The sequence below is a fragment of the Pteropus medius genome, unplaced genomic scaffold (genome assembly GCF_902729225.1).
Source record: "Pteropus medius unplaced genomic scaffold, Ma_sr-lr_union100, whole genome shotgun sequence".
NCBI classification, from domain to species: domain Eukaryota; kingdom Metazoa; phylum Chordata; class Mammalia; order Chiroptera; family Pteropodidae; genus Pteropus; species Pteropus medius.
This window is the reverse complement of record NW_024340696.1, coordinates 11885787-11902728: the sequence shown is the minus strand read 5'-3', so window position 1 is coordinate 11902728 and position 16942 is coordinate 11885787. Positions and strand designations below refer to the sequence as shown.

Genomic DNA, 16942 nt, shown 5'->3' with positions numbered 1-16942 from the left:
CCACTTGGGATTTCCAGAGGACCCCAGAAGCGTTGTGTTTGTTCTCCGGGACGCGGGGAATCTCAAAGTCAGGCTGAGCAAACAAACATTTTCGATACAAAGTGATACTATATTTCATCTGTTAGCAAACTCTGTTTGCATTCCTGCCTTCTAGGGGCTCAGAACCTATGTGGTGGCCACCTTTGCGCCTTTTTCTGAGAACTTGCCTTGGATTTGAGATGTCAGGCGAGGTAGATGGAGAGAGACAGTATTTATCGAAAGAGAGTTCCAGTGTGCATTCATTTTTCCTTTATGTAAGAAGACCGTCTAGATTCAGATTGGGTTCCAAAGAATGGAACGGAACTATTTATGATTTATTAACCAATACTAAAGTGCCAAGAATCAGGCTGTATCTTTTTGTGGCTCTTTACAAGCCGGTTTTGGAAGATCCACTGCCCATGGGGGGCCCAAATCCTAATGCTACAACTTGTTGGCTTTGTAACCATGGAGAAGTTAATCATTCTGTTTCCCACTTAAAAAAAAATACGTATGTAAAGGGGAAATAATGGTGATACCTACCTCATGCGGCTGTTTTGTGGATGAAATGTAAAGGTGCCTGCATTTTAGATGTATTCACTACCTTTTAACTGCTGTTATTGGCACAAATTACATTTAATGCACATAATGACCTTTTGAAAGATAATTTAAACATTTTTTACACATTGGGCATGGGGAGAGTGCTGCTGATAGTGTAAGCAACCCCCACCACTACCCCATATCTATGTCTCTCCATGGAAGAGTTTTTGTTTTGTATCTGGAAGAGGAAAAGGGCATTTTGATCTGGTTGAGGGGAGAAGCTGAAGTATGGTTGAGAAGAATGGAGGGGGATGGAATAGTGTCTGCTTTCCATTGACTCCTTTGAATAATTTTGAGCTAGGATTTCCAGATTAACTTCACGAAAATGCCAGGGGTGGTGTGGGATAAAAATCATTTAAAATCATTTTTAATATCTCCACATATGTATGCTTACCCTCTGTACAGCTTTTATCAGAGAATTAGTTTTTAGAAATCTTTTTTTCTTTAACCTCAGAACAATTTTATAGAATGTTGAAAGAAAAGTCAGAGGTTTGTTTTGTTTCAATTACATACATATTTCTATTTTTCTCTAGTTCATTTCTCTGGAACTTATTCCCATGTCTGCATTTGAAACTAGGATTGATGCACCATTCTTAAAAAAAAATTCAACAAATGTCAACTCAAACATCAACATTAATATACCTAGGTATACCAATTTATTCCTCCCCAGGCTTAAAAGGAAATAGCTTTTATGAATATAATGTTATCATATTTAGAAAATATTTTTTTCAACAAAAATTTTGAATGTCTTAAATGTTTGTGTCCAAAGCCTTTGGTGGGGAGAAAGAGAGAGGTGTCTTTTGTTGTCATTGTTGTTATTATTTGTTCTTAATTTTACTGACAGAAATTTAAATTATCACGAGGTGCAATTCAGTATCTGATATTTCACAATCTTTTTTTGAGTACTCTGGGGAGAGGGTCTTAGTGGCAAAAATTGATGGAACTTTTAAAAAGGGACTTCATAAAATTCCGGTGATGAAGTATGGCAGACTCAATGAGACAGAACTTCTGTACCCGCTCTGCACTGAAATCAGAATGGTCTGATTCCCCAGGAATTGGAATCTTTGGGAGCGTCCAAAGATTAAAAAAAAAAAACTTGTTATATTACTTTATTATTGCATAGAAAATTGCCTCAAAACATAGCGGCTTAAGACAATAAACATTTATTATCTCACTCTCTGTGAGCCAAGAATATGGGACTGGCTTATCTGGGTGGTCTAACTCGGGGTCTCTTAAAAGATTTCAGTGAAGATATTGGCTGGGGCTATAGTCACTTGAATGCTTGACTTACAGGATTTGCTTCGAAGATGGCTCACTCACATGGCTGTTGGCAAGAAGACTCATCACTTTCTATTGGGCTGCTTGAGTGTCCTCATGACATGGCAGTTGAATTATTCCAAAGCCAAGTGATCCAAAAGAGAGCAAGGTGGAAATGCAATGCCTTTCATGACCCAAGCACAGAAGTCATACATCATCATTTCCAAAATAGCCTATTAGTTACAGAAATCAGCTCTATTCTGTGTGGGAGGGGACTCCACAAGGGTATGAATACCAAAAGTTAGGGATCTTTGGGGCCATCTTTGAGGCTGGCTACCAAATTCTGCCCTTTGGCCCCCAGTGAATCATGGCTCTCTCAAATGCAAAATGCATTCTCTTCCTCCCAAGAGCCTCAAAGTCTCAATCCATTTCATCATCAACTTAAAGTCCAGAATCTTATCTAAATCAGGTCCAGGAGTGGATGAGGCTCCTAGGTATAGTGTTTTAAATGCAGCTCCACAAGTACAGTTAGTTCCTCTTCATCTGAATACTTTTTTCCCCCACACTCTCAACATACAATGGTGGGACAGGCTTAAGATAACTGTTGCAAATTCTCCTGTTTAAAAAGGAGAAAAGACAGGAGGCACAGAGGAGTCGTTGGTCCACAGCAATCCTGAAATTCAGTTGGACACATGTTAGCAGTTCCTTGATTAGGGCTTAATCCTACTTCTGCCTGGGAATGATTCTCCATAGCTTTTGACTTCACCCTTTAAGCTCTTGATTCTACATTCCGAGTCATCCTTCCTTTTCTATGGAAAGTAGCCCACGTTTAAGTTAAATTCTACTTGCTTCTGCCAGTAGTATATAGTCTATAGGCCTCTTTTCATTTTGTGCAGTCTTCGTCCCATTTAGTCTATGCTGGCAGTGTTTTTGCCAGTATAATTAAAGTGTTGTGAGTCTCCTATGAATCTAATTGGGGCACCATTTCATTGGACAAAAATCATATCCACAAATCTCCTCAAGATAAGCCCTTCTCTACTGTGGAGAGTCCCTCTACTGAAATTGCTGAAGTACAATACTAATAAGCTTCTTCGAAGCCCTATTATTTGAATGATTATCTGAATCACCATTGTAAATCTTTCTGAGATATGAACAATTTTACAGCCACACTCTCAGCTTTATTATTTGATGATGTTTTTCTTACAGTGTCTTAAAGTTTATTTTTTGAGTGGAAGCCATTTCTTCATTTTAGCATTATTTATCATCTAGAGAAGAGGGGAATTTTCAAATCTAACAAGTTCTGGATTCTTTTTTTAAAGCCTTTGAGAACATCTCTTTCTTCTCACATTTTGAAATAATCAGGAAGAAGGCATCAGTCAGTACCTTCAACACTCTCTACCTGGCAATGCACTTAGCTAGAACACCAATTAATTAGGCACATTTCCTACTTTACACATTACTGCAGGTGACAGCGTTGCTAAACTTCTTGCTACTACATAACAAAGACCCTTTTCCTTCAGTTTCCAATAACATTTTTTTCATTTCTCCTTAAGCCTTCATCTACAAACCTTCTCAAAAGCTATCAGGATTCTTCCAACAGTTTCTTCAAGACTCTTTAGGCTTTCACTAATATTCTCCTCCAAGTCCATTCTGCTTCTCCCTCTGCCCAGCTCCAAAGCCACTTCAACGTTTCAGGCTTTGATTATGGAAGCACCTAACTCTTCATAGTAAAATATGTATTAGTTACCTACTAATGAATAATAAATTACCTCCAAACTTTGAATCCTCTTGGAGACTGACAACCTTGACATTGACATTGTCTTCTCATTGTGGTTAGCAACAGCTGCAAGGCATCTCCAAGATGTTCAGCAAGCAGGAGATGTGGAGGACAGGGCAGTTTACATTTGTGACTGTTTTGCAGTTTCATGTGGGACTTTGAGAAATATATGGTATATTCCTTAAACAAACTGATGTCTGCTAATTATGTGGGTGATGACTAACTCTTCCTAGTAACTTTACCTGTCTTTTCCTTCCAACTGTGAAATCAATTTCTGTTCCAAAGAGGTAAACTGGGTTTAGTAAGAGTCATAATAAAGAAGATTTAATTTCAGCAAACCCTTGAGAAGCTGAGAAGAGAACATGGTGGAATTTCTAAGTCCACTGCTTTAGGGAAGGTATTTGCACCCCCTCAGCAGGTCCCATTCTTATGTAATTACACTATCATTTTAGTGACTGATTTCATTTCCCCTGCTCCAAGCCTCTGAGATCACCTAAAGCTCATCTCATGCTGTTATCATATTAGCCAATATCTTATCCTATTAAAGCCAGTGCAGTAAAATATGATATCCCCTAGCCGATCCCAACTCTGCCAAAATATAAAGAATGAAGTCTTTATGGCTGAGCATGACTCTTCTTGTTCCTTAGAAGCCTATTGGAGATGGATACCAAAATGATTTTTTGGCCCAACACCCTCTGAACATTTACATTTCATCCAGTTCTTACAAGTGAATAGTTCACTGCTTGTTAATATTATAATGCTCTAAACACCCCTACCCCTTAAAAAATAAGTATATGTAAAGATAACCCCAGATAAGGTCTGATCAAGACGTATTAATTTCAATTCATTCATTTAGTATGTTACTAGCTAAATGATGTTAAATAATTCCTGTAACAACCATAAATAATAAAAATATCTCATTTTCATAACCATTTCATGCACCCCCAAAATTCAAAAGATTTCATTGATATTTGTTTCCGTTTTCTTTAGATATTTTGCCTCCATTTTAATAGTGTGGAAACTAAATGCCAAGAGAGTTATTTAAAAGAATATCCAGTCAATTTGAGTTAATCTCTGACTTCCTCTCTGCTCTAAAACCAACCTCCTAATCCCTGGGTGATGCTAATTCCTTTTGGCAAATGACATTTTTCAAACTTCTATCCTCGTAAATGCTTTCTTAGAGGTGGTCTTGGCTTTTATCTGAGTGAGCTACAGGGATCAAGGGCAGACACTTAATCTCCTGTAAAATCAGTACTCTTTGGGAATGAAATAAATCCCCAAATTTGCCTTCTATTCCTACAATAGTAATAGAAAAAGCGGGTCACCTATGGACAGGAGCTAATTAAAGACTGTGTTTCAGCAGTTAGTGCACTGCCCTTGTAAAGCAGGGATTATGACGGAAAATCTCCCTGAGGCTTGTTCCCTCCATTTATTTATTTATTTTGGAACTTGGGGTGCAGATAGACTAGTTAATCATACTGCTCAGATCATAACCTATCTTTAGTTCATGCAAAGCAGCTTTCTTATTTTATTTTATTTTATTTTGATTTAACTTTATTTTACTTTTCCTTTATCACCAAACCCCACTCCCATTTCCCCAGCTTCTTTCCACAGAAACACTAATGTGTTTGTTAAATGTCCTTGAATATATATGTGTCTTTAAAAAGTATCCTATTTTTTCTTTATGTATGTTTTAAACTTTATATAAATATGACACTCAAAAATGCTTTCTGTTTCATATCATGAGACTTTGGAAGAAATAAAATATAAGATGAACCTTTTCAGAAAAATAATATGGGGGAGAATCTTGCTTTACATTTGGCCATTAGAAGAGGTTAGTTACTATGGTTCTCTAAACCATGTCATGCTTTGCCACGCCTCCAAGCCTTTGCATTTGCTATTCCCTCTGCCTATAACGCACAGCCTCATCTCTTCGCCCAGCTGCTACCTACCAGTGCTCTAAGCAGTGCCTCTGTTACTGTGTTTCATACATCAGAAAGCTGTTACATGTCTCCTCTACTATGCAGTGGCCTCTTTGAGGTCAAGGGATGTGTCTGCTGACCCTGATGTTTCCAGCACCCTTCATAGCATCTAGCACCTAGTTCTCTACCATGAAACCTGAAGTGGAAGTCTGAAAGTAAGTCATGATTGAGGGAATTATTGTATGATTTATCATCGAAACCGGGACACCTTGAGAGTGAAATGGAGCACTAGTGACAATTATGCCAAGACACTAGGCATGGACAAGAACTGTCCTGGGTAAATTGGAATGTAGTCATCCTGAGAAGGTGATTAGGGAAGCAGCCTTAGGTTTCTAGTCCAAAAAAATAGATCAATATTTTACCCTTCATTTGACCAACTTCTTTCCTGTTTATTCTTTCTTTTCCATTTCTCTTTCCTTCCTATTTTCTCTCTCCTTGCTCAGCAAGACCCATATAAACTTGCTAAACCACAATGCTACAATTCTCATACTTCAGTTCACAAGGTATTTTAAGGGTGAGACGAGCCTGTGAATCCTGATGGAGTGTAAAGAGTGTGGGGGTAGGGTGGGGAGTGCCTTGATTATAGCTCTTGTGTAAGTTAAGAACTCGAGACTTTTTAAAAATTGACCTCCTTAGAAAGAGTCTTAGTGACTCTGAGCAAATTCCCAATAAGGAAAAAGTCTTAGAATGATCCAAATATGTCTGATGTGGCTTCATCCTAAAATCCATAATGACCTGAAGGCACATTTAAGACATAAGATGCAGAGTTGGGTTGAATAGAATCATGTGAGAAAGAAAAACTTGACTTTTTGGGAAAATGACCCTTGTAGTCAGTGAAAGTTGTGTACCTAGATGATTAAAAGAGCAAACAGTTTAGAACCTAAAGGATCTGGATTTGAATCCTGACTCCACTACTAACTTAGCTGAGTGACTCTGAACTAGTTATTTAACCTCTTTAACCTCAATTATCTCATTTATAAAATGGGGGGTTACATCATACCTGCTTTAAACACTCTCTATAATGATTAAATGTGACAATGCACTTAGCATTGAGCCAAGCACATAATAAACACTCACTCAGAGTAAGCTATTACATTATATGCACATCAGAAAAAGTTGAAAATGCATTCATTTTATCTCTATGAAAACAATTATACCAACTGGACTATGTGCCATCATTCCATATAGCACTAAGAAAGAAAAAAATTCTAAGGTTTGTAAGAACTCCCAATTCGAGGTGTCAAAATGTGGGAAAATATGCATCTTGGAGTTCATAAAATAGAATTAAAATTTTTTTTAATGATCAGAGCATGGACTGAGAATGCAAAAATCTGAGTTTTTGCCATGCCTCTGACACTATTGAGCTATATGGCTCTGAGCAAGTCTTTTAACTTCTTTGATTTCTTAGTCTCCTCTGTGAAATGAGTGAGCTGGAGATGATTCCTGTTTTAATTACTTATTGATAGGGCACAAACACAAGCACAAAACTTAGCAGCTTAAAACAATAATGATCCATTATTTTTCAGGTTCTGACAAATTGTCTGGGCTCAGTTGGGCAATTCTTCTGCTCTGTGTGATATTGGCTGGGGTCACTCATGCAGCTGCTTTCAGCTGGGTGCTCAGCTGGGGCTGGGCCAGAATGGTGTCACTCACACATTTGGCAACTGTATTTGTCACCCTCTATGTGAATTCACATTCTCTAGGACCATTTTTTCTCTACTCGGCCTTTCCTGCAGGATAACCAAGACTTTTTTTTACGTGACAACCAGCTTCTATAAGGGCAAAAATGGAAGCTTCATAGGTTCTTCAGACCTAGACCAGATGGCACACAGTGAATTTCCATGGCAGAAAATTTGACAAAGCAAGTAGACCAGCCAAGATTAAAGAGGAGAGGAAAAGACCTCACCTCTTTAAGACTTTCAAAGTCACATTATGAAAGAGCATGGAGGATGGGGGGGATTGTGGTGACTACTTTTCAAAGCAATCATTACAATCCCTACAGTACACGCTGAGTGATAGTCCTTATTTAAACCTAAAGCTCCGAGGCAATTCCGCTTCTCCTTTGTGACTTTGTAGATTTATGGACTCTGTGGATTCTCCAATGAGCACTTAGTGTGCTCCAGGCCTTGAAAGCTTCTCCCCTTTCAGTTTACACAGAAATATATATATATATTTTTTGCCCACCCAGTATCCTCTCAATTTCCTCCTGGTAGCTGAACTCCTAATTTCCCTTGAGAGGCATGGTTACAACCCAGCTGCCATCCTCCCTGTTTTTGTGCAGTGTTGACTTAGTTGTTTCTATTTTCTTTGTACAGTCCACTTCACATTATAAATTATTTGGGAAAACAGAACTGTCTAAGCTTAATGCTTAAAATCATATTCCATCAAATCTTAGATGCCAATGATTGAAATATGTACCATCATCCCATATGGCACTAAGAAAGAAAAATGCAGGGGATTATAAAACTTCCCAATTTGAGAGATCTCAAAATGTGGGAAAATATGCATCTTGGAGTTCATAAAATAGAGTTAAAAAATTTTTTAATGATGATGTTGATGAAGTGTCGTCTCCCAGTTTGCTGATCTGTTCCCAGGCCAACTCACGATTAGGTTTCTTATACCTAAACCCAGACTGTTTTAAAATGTCTTAGTAAGTTCTCTTTGAACAATTCCTTTGGAAGTTTTTTAATTGTTCAAAATACAGTACTATTAAGAATCTCTATAAACGTTAATAATGAGTCAAAATATCAGTTCAAATCCTGGCTCTACCACTTATTATGTGAATTATGTGATATTTTGATTTTTAATGTGCTAAGTGCATTAAATGCACTATCCTTAATTTCTCATGATCATCTTATGAATAATTAGGTTTTTATAATTGCCATTTGCAGATGAGATAATTCTCATCTCAAAATTCTATGAGGCTCATAGACAAATCTCAAAATTCTGTGAGCCTCATAGAATTTTAGTTTTTTGTCCGAGGCTGGCAAATGACAGAGATAAGATTTGAATCTCTGTTTCCAACTTCAGTGCTTGTGCTCTTAACTGCTATTTCTTATATAAGCAAAAGCAGCGGTGGTGGAGAAGCCTCTCTTTTCCTTTATAAAAATTTCTCTGTACATAACTCTTTGCATCATATAATTTAATGTCTGTTTTTTCTCAGTCTTTCTGAGCTACTTACCCAGTTATCCATCCAATAAGTGCTTTTACCTCCAAGTACTCATTTGTTCTTGTTCCCTTACAAGTCAGTCTCTAGAACTTTCATCATTCTTGGCTCACTTCTCTGACAACCTTACTGAAGGTGCGTGCTGGAATTACAGTCAGAAAAGTGCCCTGAAAACTTTAAAAAAATTCCATCTGATCTACACAGGAAATTAGAAAACACCACATACTTAAATGGAAAAATACTTGAAATGAAAAGTGAGGTTTGCTGTTATTTAGATTTTGATTAAAAAATGTTTATCCCTTATCTAAGGTTCTGGGACACTGGAAATGACAGACCTGCAATTTCACCTTATAGAACTTTAACGATCTTCTCTTATTATATTACCATTTCCTAAGCCTGTGGTCAAATACAATAGCTTTATTAAAGATGTGATTCAGTTAGAAAGGGGAATGAATTTTCTGCAACAGGAGCACTGGTGAGAAATGAGAGAAGACAGTAGTGCTATTGGGAAAAGAAAACTCCTCAACAGAGAAAAGATGGAGGCCAGTGGTTCACCCACCAAGGTTTATTCTTCTTGCCACTGGGAGCGTGCTCTCTAGAATTCACTGCTAAACAGCCCAGGGGTACCTAGCTTCTAGTTGATTGAGAGAAGGAAAATAAGCAAAACATAAAGGAGGTCTAGGGTTGCAGTTTGAACTTGAGATAAAGCAGCTTATGTTCTGTCTCAAGTTCTCATGTGGGTGATGTCAATAATGATAAACATATTTATCAGGCATTTCCTATGGGCCAGGCACTGCTCTGAGCATCATTCATTTGTTATAAGATTTAATCCTTTCAACAACCACCATAAGATGCATACTACTATCATTTGCATTTTACAGGGAAAGAAACTGAGGCAGAGAGATTAATTTACCTAAATTCATATAATAAGTGGTGGAGCCAGGATTTGAACTGATATTTTGACTCCAGAGCCTACATATGCAATTTGCCATGATACTACACTGCTAAACACCTACCTGCTTTTGCCAGCAGGCCACATACCCTGGAGGCTAGTTAGGAATGGGGGTGGGGGCGGGGAGCCTCTTAGAGAACCAATAACTTCAATGCAGCCTAAGAAAAGAAGGATTTGGAAGGAAATTGTTGTGGGGCCTCCTAACCCAGGCAGTGCTGGCTCCCTTTGAAGGAAGAGAAATGAAGCAATTTCAAAGAGTGGAGGAGGTTAGAGGTCAAGACTAAGCCACCATAGCTAAGCAATGCAGAAATGCAAGCCTGTCATTGCTAAAGTGACAAAATAGAATATCAGGACACATTCAAAACAACCTCACATAATTATTATGGAAATTAACTGTTGCTATTTCTGAGACATTTTTGCCAGCCATGTGAGGGACATATGATATCATGAACAATTATTGATGTAATAGAGGCTGAGGAATTGGGACTGGGGACAATTATATGACCTTGGCCAAGTTACTTCACCTCTCTAAGCCTCAGTTCCCTCATTTGTAAAATGACAATATAAAAGCATCTACTTCTTAGTCTTATTGTAAGGTTTAAATGATAATGTAGGCAAAGTGCTTGGCACCATGCACAGTGCACAAAAGGTGCCCAATATACATGAATCGTACCTTCCCCTCACCTGTCAATTTTCCCTGCTGTAAAACTGAGCCCCAGCTGTCTTTAGGGCAATACATTATTTACCCATGGAGAGGGGGGTTTGAATATGAATAGAAACCAATATTTATTGAGCGTCTTCTGTGTCCCAGGGAGAGTCCCTCCTGGGTTCTGGAAATACAGCAGTACTCTTGTGGGCCTGGTTTTTGCAAAACAAAACAAAACGAACAAAACCAAACAAAAACAGGGATCATTTTCTGACTCTCGGAATACATACTCCCATTGCACGTTGCACCATATACTGCCCCTTTCTTATTTGTTATTTGCAATGCCTGACTCCCACCAGACTGTAAGCCTCTCTGAGGAAGTGGCTAATTAATGCCTTAAGGATGAATGTTAGGTGATTGACAGGGAGGAATAAGAGGCTGCCAGACGAGGGGAGCAACTAGTGTGAAGTCTCAGAGTTAGCTTAGAGTGAGGCATGTTAAAGAAGTAAAAGCCAAAATGGCCTAGCTTGGCTGGAGCTCAGAGAGCAAGGGATGATTTGTTAGGTGAAGTCATAGAAGGTGGCTGAGGTGAGATTATGGAGATTTTACTGCCCCGTTGTGGAAGCCAGCTCCTAAGGTGAGGCACAGAGATGACATTAGGCCCCAGAAAAGTAGACTCCTCTGTGTGTGTGTGTGTGTGTGTGTGTGTGTGTGTGTGTGTGTGTGTGTATTTAGGGGGAAATGCCTCTTATCATTGACTTTTTAAATGATTTTTTAAAAAGTTAATAATCACTGGCTGTTATGAATTCTTATCTTCCAAAAGAATTGCACCTTAGGGAAACCGAGGCAGCACTACAGCCTGAATCATTGTTAGGGCCAAGGAGCCTCTTTGAGTGGGAGCAGAAAGGCTTGCCTTGCTTCTTCCCTGGACCAATGCCTTGATTTACCCCTCTTGCTTCCCCTAAGTAACTCTGAGGAAACTGTAGATGCAGACAGAGCCAAGAGAGTTAATTGCCCTTGCTTGTCTCAAGGCTACCCTTAAGGTCTTTTTCTTTTAACTTTTTATTTTTTGTGAAATGTGTCCCATAAACAAAAAAGTAGACGAAGCCATCACTTAGTCAAACAATCAATGTGACTAACACCCCCCAAAACTCCTTTTTGTATCCACCGCCAATCAAGATTCCTTTTTCCCTAAAGCAGTCACTCTTCTGACTACTATTCTCACAGATTAGTTTTGTAGACTTTGAAGTTGTGTGTAAATAGAATCATACGGTAGGTCCGCTTTCGGGTCTGGCTTCTCTCCCCAGCATCGCTTGTGAGATTCATCTATGTAGTGTGTAGTTTTGGTTGTTTCATCCTCCCCGCTGTTTACTATTCCATTGGAATGTTGGGCATTCCGACAATTTCCAGTTTGAGACTATTGTAAATGGTGCTGCCATCAACATTCCACTATGTGTCTTTTGTGGAGATATGTGTGCATTTCTATTGGGTACAAACCTGAGAGTGAAGCGGAATGCTTATGGCTTTAGTAGAAATTGTCCAACCTGAAGTGTTGTGTGCAAATTAAGCTTCCTTGGTTTCATCCCTTAGGAATCACTGCTCGAGAATTTTGTTCAGAGAAGCTTCCAGCCAAGGACTTGAACCCCTGGAAACATTCCATGGAGGAAAAAAAATAACTTTCTTGATAGCAGATGAGGTAAAAATGGAGCAGGCACATTCTCTCTAGACAGAAGAAAGAGTTTGGTGCTGGCGAATATACTAGTGCACAGCAGCTAATGGAGCTAACCTTCCACTGGAACCACTTTTGGGAGGGTCAGCTTTCCTTTTGCTGTATTCAACACTGACTACCTGGGCAGATCCAAAGTTACTGGCTTCAGAAACCTCTATATGCATGGTTGGCTTTTGCATCCATGGCAACGCATGCTTTACATACCATTTTATTTCGAACAATGGGAAATTAAATATTGGATGTGAAGCAATGTCAGGTTTCAGGTTGGAAGGTGGAGGAGGGGGTAAGGTGGCAACTTGTCAGACAGAAGCCTAATGCAATGCACTTAAGAAAAGGTGTTGATGGAAAGACTCCTTGCTCTGTGTCACACATAAAAAATGTCTCTCACCGCCTGTTTCCTCCCGTCTTCCCTGGCCTTGCATGCTGATCGCATCTCAGAATGTGAACTGTGTATCCACACTCATGCACATATACAGTAATTCTCGAGATAAAGCAGAAAACCTTAAAAAAAGAAAAAGCCTGTCTTCAGAATGTAGAATTTTACAGGCAGGAGCAGGGTAGTAGGTGCTCAGTAAATATTTGGTTAATAAATAAAGAGTAAATGTAGCCAGGAGCTCCTCAGCAGAGCAAGGGAGACATTGGGCATCACATTTCATTTTGTGCTCCAGTTTCCTTATTATGACCTTTAATGATTTAATTCTGCGCTTATCTTTTGCCCTAATAAAAGCACTCTTAACAATTAGGGGCTGTCTCTCAGAAGTTGTATATTAAATTAATTAGGCAATGTAGTGAACAGTTTCCAATCTCTGTTAATGCTAACAGGCTCAAGAGAGGCAGGTGGAGAGGTATAGTCTTGTTTATAGTGACAATGCTGCTATCTCGTTTGTTTGTTTGTTTGTTTGTTTGTTTGTTTGTTTTAGAGAGAGAAGTAACAACAGGCTAGTGGAACTGGCAGGACAAGAAATCAGTTTCAATGGTGCAGAGCAAACAAATATGAGTTCTCTCCTTTTTGTCTATGTTGAAGTCACCACTGGCTTTAGAGTTTCAGGTATATGAAAACTTTACTGGCTCGGCACACAGGAAGCCATCCTCTTTTCTCCACAGCATGTGGTTTAGTAGTAGAACATCTCAACTCCTTGTCACTTGCAGGAAATGTTACATTTGGGGGCAAGTTTTTGTTTTTGCATAAACACACACACACCCACAAATGTGTGAATGTTTAATATTTAGAGAGTCAAGTCTGGCAGGTGGAAATGAACCCTTTTGACAAATCTCTACTTATTGTGTTATTTCACCAACAAAGGCTCAAATGCTAACTAGCTTTTGGAATAATTTGTGGATGGGAATGTGATCATTTTTCTCAGTCAGCCAGTAGGCTCAGTTCATTGCACTCCCCACCCAAAAATAAATTCTCTGACTGACTGCGAACATACCGATGCTTGCTGCAAGTGAGGCAAACTTATGGGGACCATTAAAGTGCCAGGGCATTGGAAAATAACAGTGAAGGCGATGCTGATTTGCATTTATGTCATAAAATAACTTGTCACCTTCAATTTATCACAGTAATTGGTACCAGAAAAGAATGTATGATGTTGATACTTGGTTTAAAGCCACCTTTCCTCACCTCCCAGTCACTGCCTCTCCCTCTCTTGAAGTAGTGATGAGTGCTCTTCCAAAGGGAAATGATCTTAGGCCTTTTCTATATCACCATTATTTGAGAAATGAGATGTATTAACATATTTGAAGAAATTAAATCTCACAATAATCCAATGAATTATGTGCTATTATTATCCTCACATCATAGATGAAGAAACTGAGGCACAGAGAAGTGATGTAACTTGCCCAAGGCCATATAACCAGTAAATAGTAGAGCCAGGATTTGTGCCTGAGCTGTAGGACCCTAGAGCCCATGATCTTAACCACTGTGCTGTACTGCCAAGCTTAGACATAATGCACATCCTAATATAAATATGGGGAGGGGGCATCGATACCTGGGAAAGCATACATTCCCAAGATGTTCAAACCTGTAAGAAAAACACAGCGAGAATGACACACCATTACTATTTTAAACTGAAAGAAAGACCTGGCCAGGGATAAGTAAGTTATTTCAACTGGGTTTAGAAAAATAACCAGTGGTTTGTGGTTATTACCATTTCAGCTCAGGCATGGCGCTCTTGATGACAGTGGAATGCTTTGAATCCTGTGATTCTATTTCTATAAGCCAACCAAAGCCACACATGACAGATAGTTGCATTTTTATTAGGGAAATTCTTTAGGCCTCTCTCCACTAAGCTATTATCAGAGCATCTGTATATTTTATTTCAATGAATTACAAGTTGACTTCTTCCACTAATGAATTCTAAAGTATCTCTGAGTTTGGGTCCCCCATGTTTCAGAGGGCAGATAAATTCAGCTTCATCTGACTGTCTAGCATATGAACATCCTGAAACAATGGTACTTTTTTCAGGCATTTTGGGCTATGAAAATTGTGCTGCATTTGATCACAGGCAGATCAAGGTTTAAATCATCCTTCTATCACTGCAGTACAACCTGGCCAACTTAGTGGGCCTCTCTGAACTTTGATTTCCTCCACTGTCAAAAGAAGCAGCTGATACCTCCCTGATGATTAAGTAAGGGAAGGCAAGTGTACACATTTAGCTGACATTTGTAGCGTACTTTACGCATTATGGCAATGCATACCAAGCTCTCTTTCGTTTGGCTCATGCTTTGTAAGTACTCTCTGACTACGTGCCCTGTATTGATTGTCTTTTTTAAAAAAAATTGTGGTAAAATACTCATAACATAAAACTTATCATTTTAACCATTCTTAAGTGCACAGTTCAGGGGCATTAAGTTCATTTACATTGCTGTGCAATCATCATCACTATCCATTTCCAGAACTTTTTCATCTTCCCAAACTGAAACTCTGTACCCATTAAACAATAACTTTCCATTTCTCCCTCTCTCTAGTCTCTAGAAATCACTATTCTACTTTCTTTCTCTCTGAATTTGACTATTCTAGGTACCTCATAGAAGAGAGATCATACAATACTTGTCTTTTATGCCTGGCTTCTTTTACTTGGCACAAGGTCTTCAAGTTCATTCATGTTGTAGTATGTGTCAGAACTTTATTCCTTTTTAAGGCTGAATAATATTCGACTTTACGTATATATCATGTTTGGTTTATCGACCCATCATCAACAGACATTTAGATAGTTTCCACCTTTTGACTGCTGTGAATAATAATTTGTACATGGCTGTACAAATCCCGGAAGTGGGATTGCTAGATATATGTGGTAATTTTATGTTTAATTTTTTGAGGCTGAATATCTTTTATATATATTATTTAGAGTAAAAGAGGTGTTGAGAGGTAGCCTGGGAGATTCTCAGGTGTTCCACAGTATTGCCCCAAATGACTTCAAGGACCTACAAAGCTGCTCCATAAAATCAAGGGCATATTAGTCTTTTAATCTCTCTGTTGCCTGCCTTTCCTCCCCAGTTACAGGTGACAGATTGCCAGAGCAGGAGAAGGTAATCCCAATGTTATTAGTATGCAAACCAGAATGGGGAACAATATAGTTTAAAACTGTTTCTCCACTATTTTGCTATAGATATGTGTCTGAATGTGACACATATCCCACCCCCACCCCACCCCCTTCTTTCTCTACTTAAAGAGCTAAAGCAGGCACATTGGGGCTTGTTAACCCTTCCTGAACCAGCATTAATGACTTCTTCAAAGCATTTGATATTTTAGCAGCCCTGCCTCTGAGCAGTGAGTTAGCCGAGAAGCTGCCAAGTCTCTTGATAACTTCAATTGTTCCATAACTGACAGACACTGAAAAGTCTCATTAGCACCAATCACAAAAGCACCTCATCCATATCATACCTGTCAAGGCAGTCAGGTTGGGTCAAATACATATCCGAAAAAGCTAGGTGTAGTATCATACACAAGGAGAATCCTGCTCTCTAGTGATGCACCTTCCCTATCCAGCCCAGTCCCCATAGGAAAGTTGCAGAAGGTCAGAAGTCATCACTATTCAGAAACAAAACTCATTGTTCTTTTGATGTTGCTTTTAACCTGTTGCTGATCTTAGCAGACAGGTGCGCTATTTGGAAAGAAATGTGTTGACTCAGTGGATCAGGAACAAATGGTGGCAGGAAGTTAGTGGATAGTGAGTAAGTGGTTAGGAGGAAACTCTCTGAGTCATGGAATTGTAGTTGGCTCTTCAGTGAGTACTGGGCAGAGTTGCCTTCCTAAGTCACTCAAACAGGGCTTTCTAAAAAATCACTTCTGTCTGCATTATCAAGGGGTCTGAATAGAGGGAGAAGTCACTGAAGTGATGTGACTATCATGGGCTTTGGCAGCAGGTGACTGGATTTTGCATGAGGACTAATTATGTCACATGGGGCAAGTTAACCTCTCTGTGCTTGTTTCTTCATCAATAAAACGAAGAAGATTTTTTAAAAATCTACCTTGCTTTGGTCACTTATTAGTTGTATGGGCTTGGTAGATCAACTTTTAAAGAGTCTTAGTTTCTTTATTTGCAAAATGGGTAGAATAACTCCTATCTCTAAAGGATTGTTGCAAAGCTGAGATAAAATGTAGGACAAGTAAATGGTTCAGAGTAGGTACTCAGTAATTGTTAGATATTATTATTGCAAGCTACCTTCCATCCTTTTGATGGTAGATGGGAAATAAATAATCAGAATGTACATACAGAAAAGAAAATTTGGACTAGAAAATTTAAAAATTTGTGTTGAGTTTCCCTGAAAATGTCTTCACTGCCATTTCTGCTGGGATGTTGGAGTCTGATACTA

The 16942-nt window shown here is 38.9% G+C and overlaps 1 long non-coding RNA gene across 1 annotated transcript; it reads right to left on the bottom strand.

The window, feature by feature from the left end:
- Positions 1 to 10506: 10506 nt before the first annotated feature.
- LOC120604311 (uncharacterized) lies at positions 10507 to 12612 on the bottom strand. Its single transcript, XR_005653306.1, has 2 exons — positions 11893 to 12612; positions 10507 to 10607 (listed from the first exon to the last, which is right to left on the bottom strand). It is a non-coding gene; the product is annotated as an uncharacterized LOC120604311 (long non-coding RNA).
- Between the last annotated feature and the right edge of the window lie 4330 nt (positions 12613 to 16942).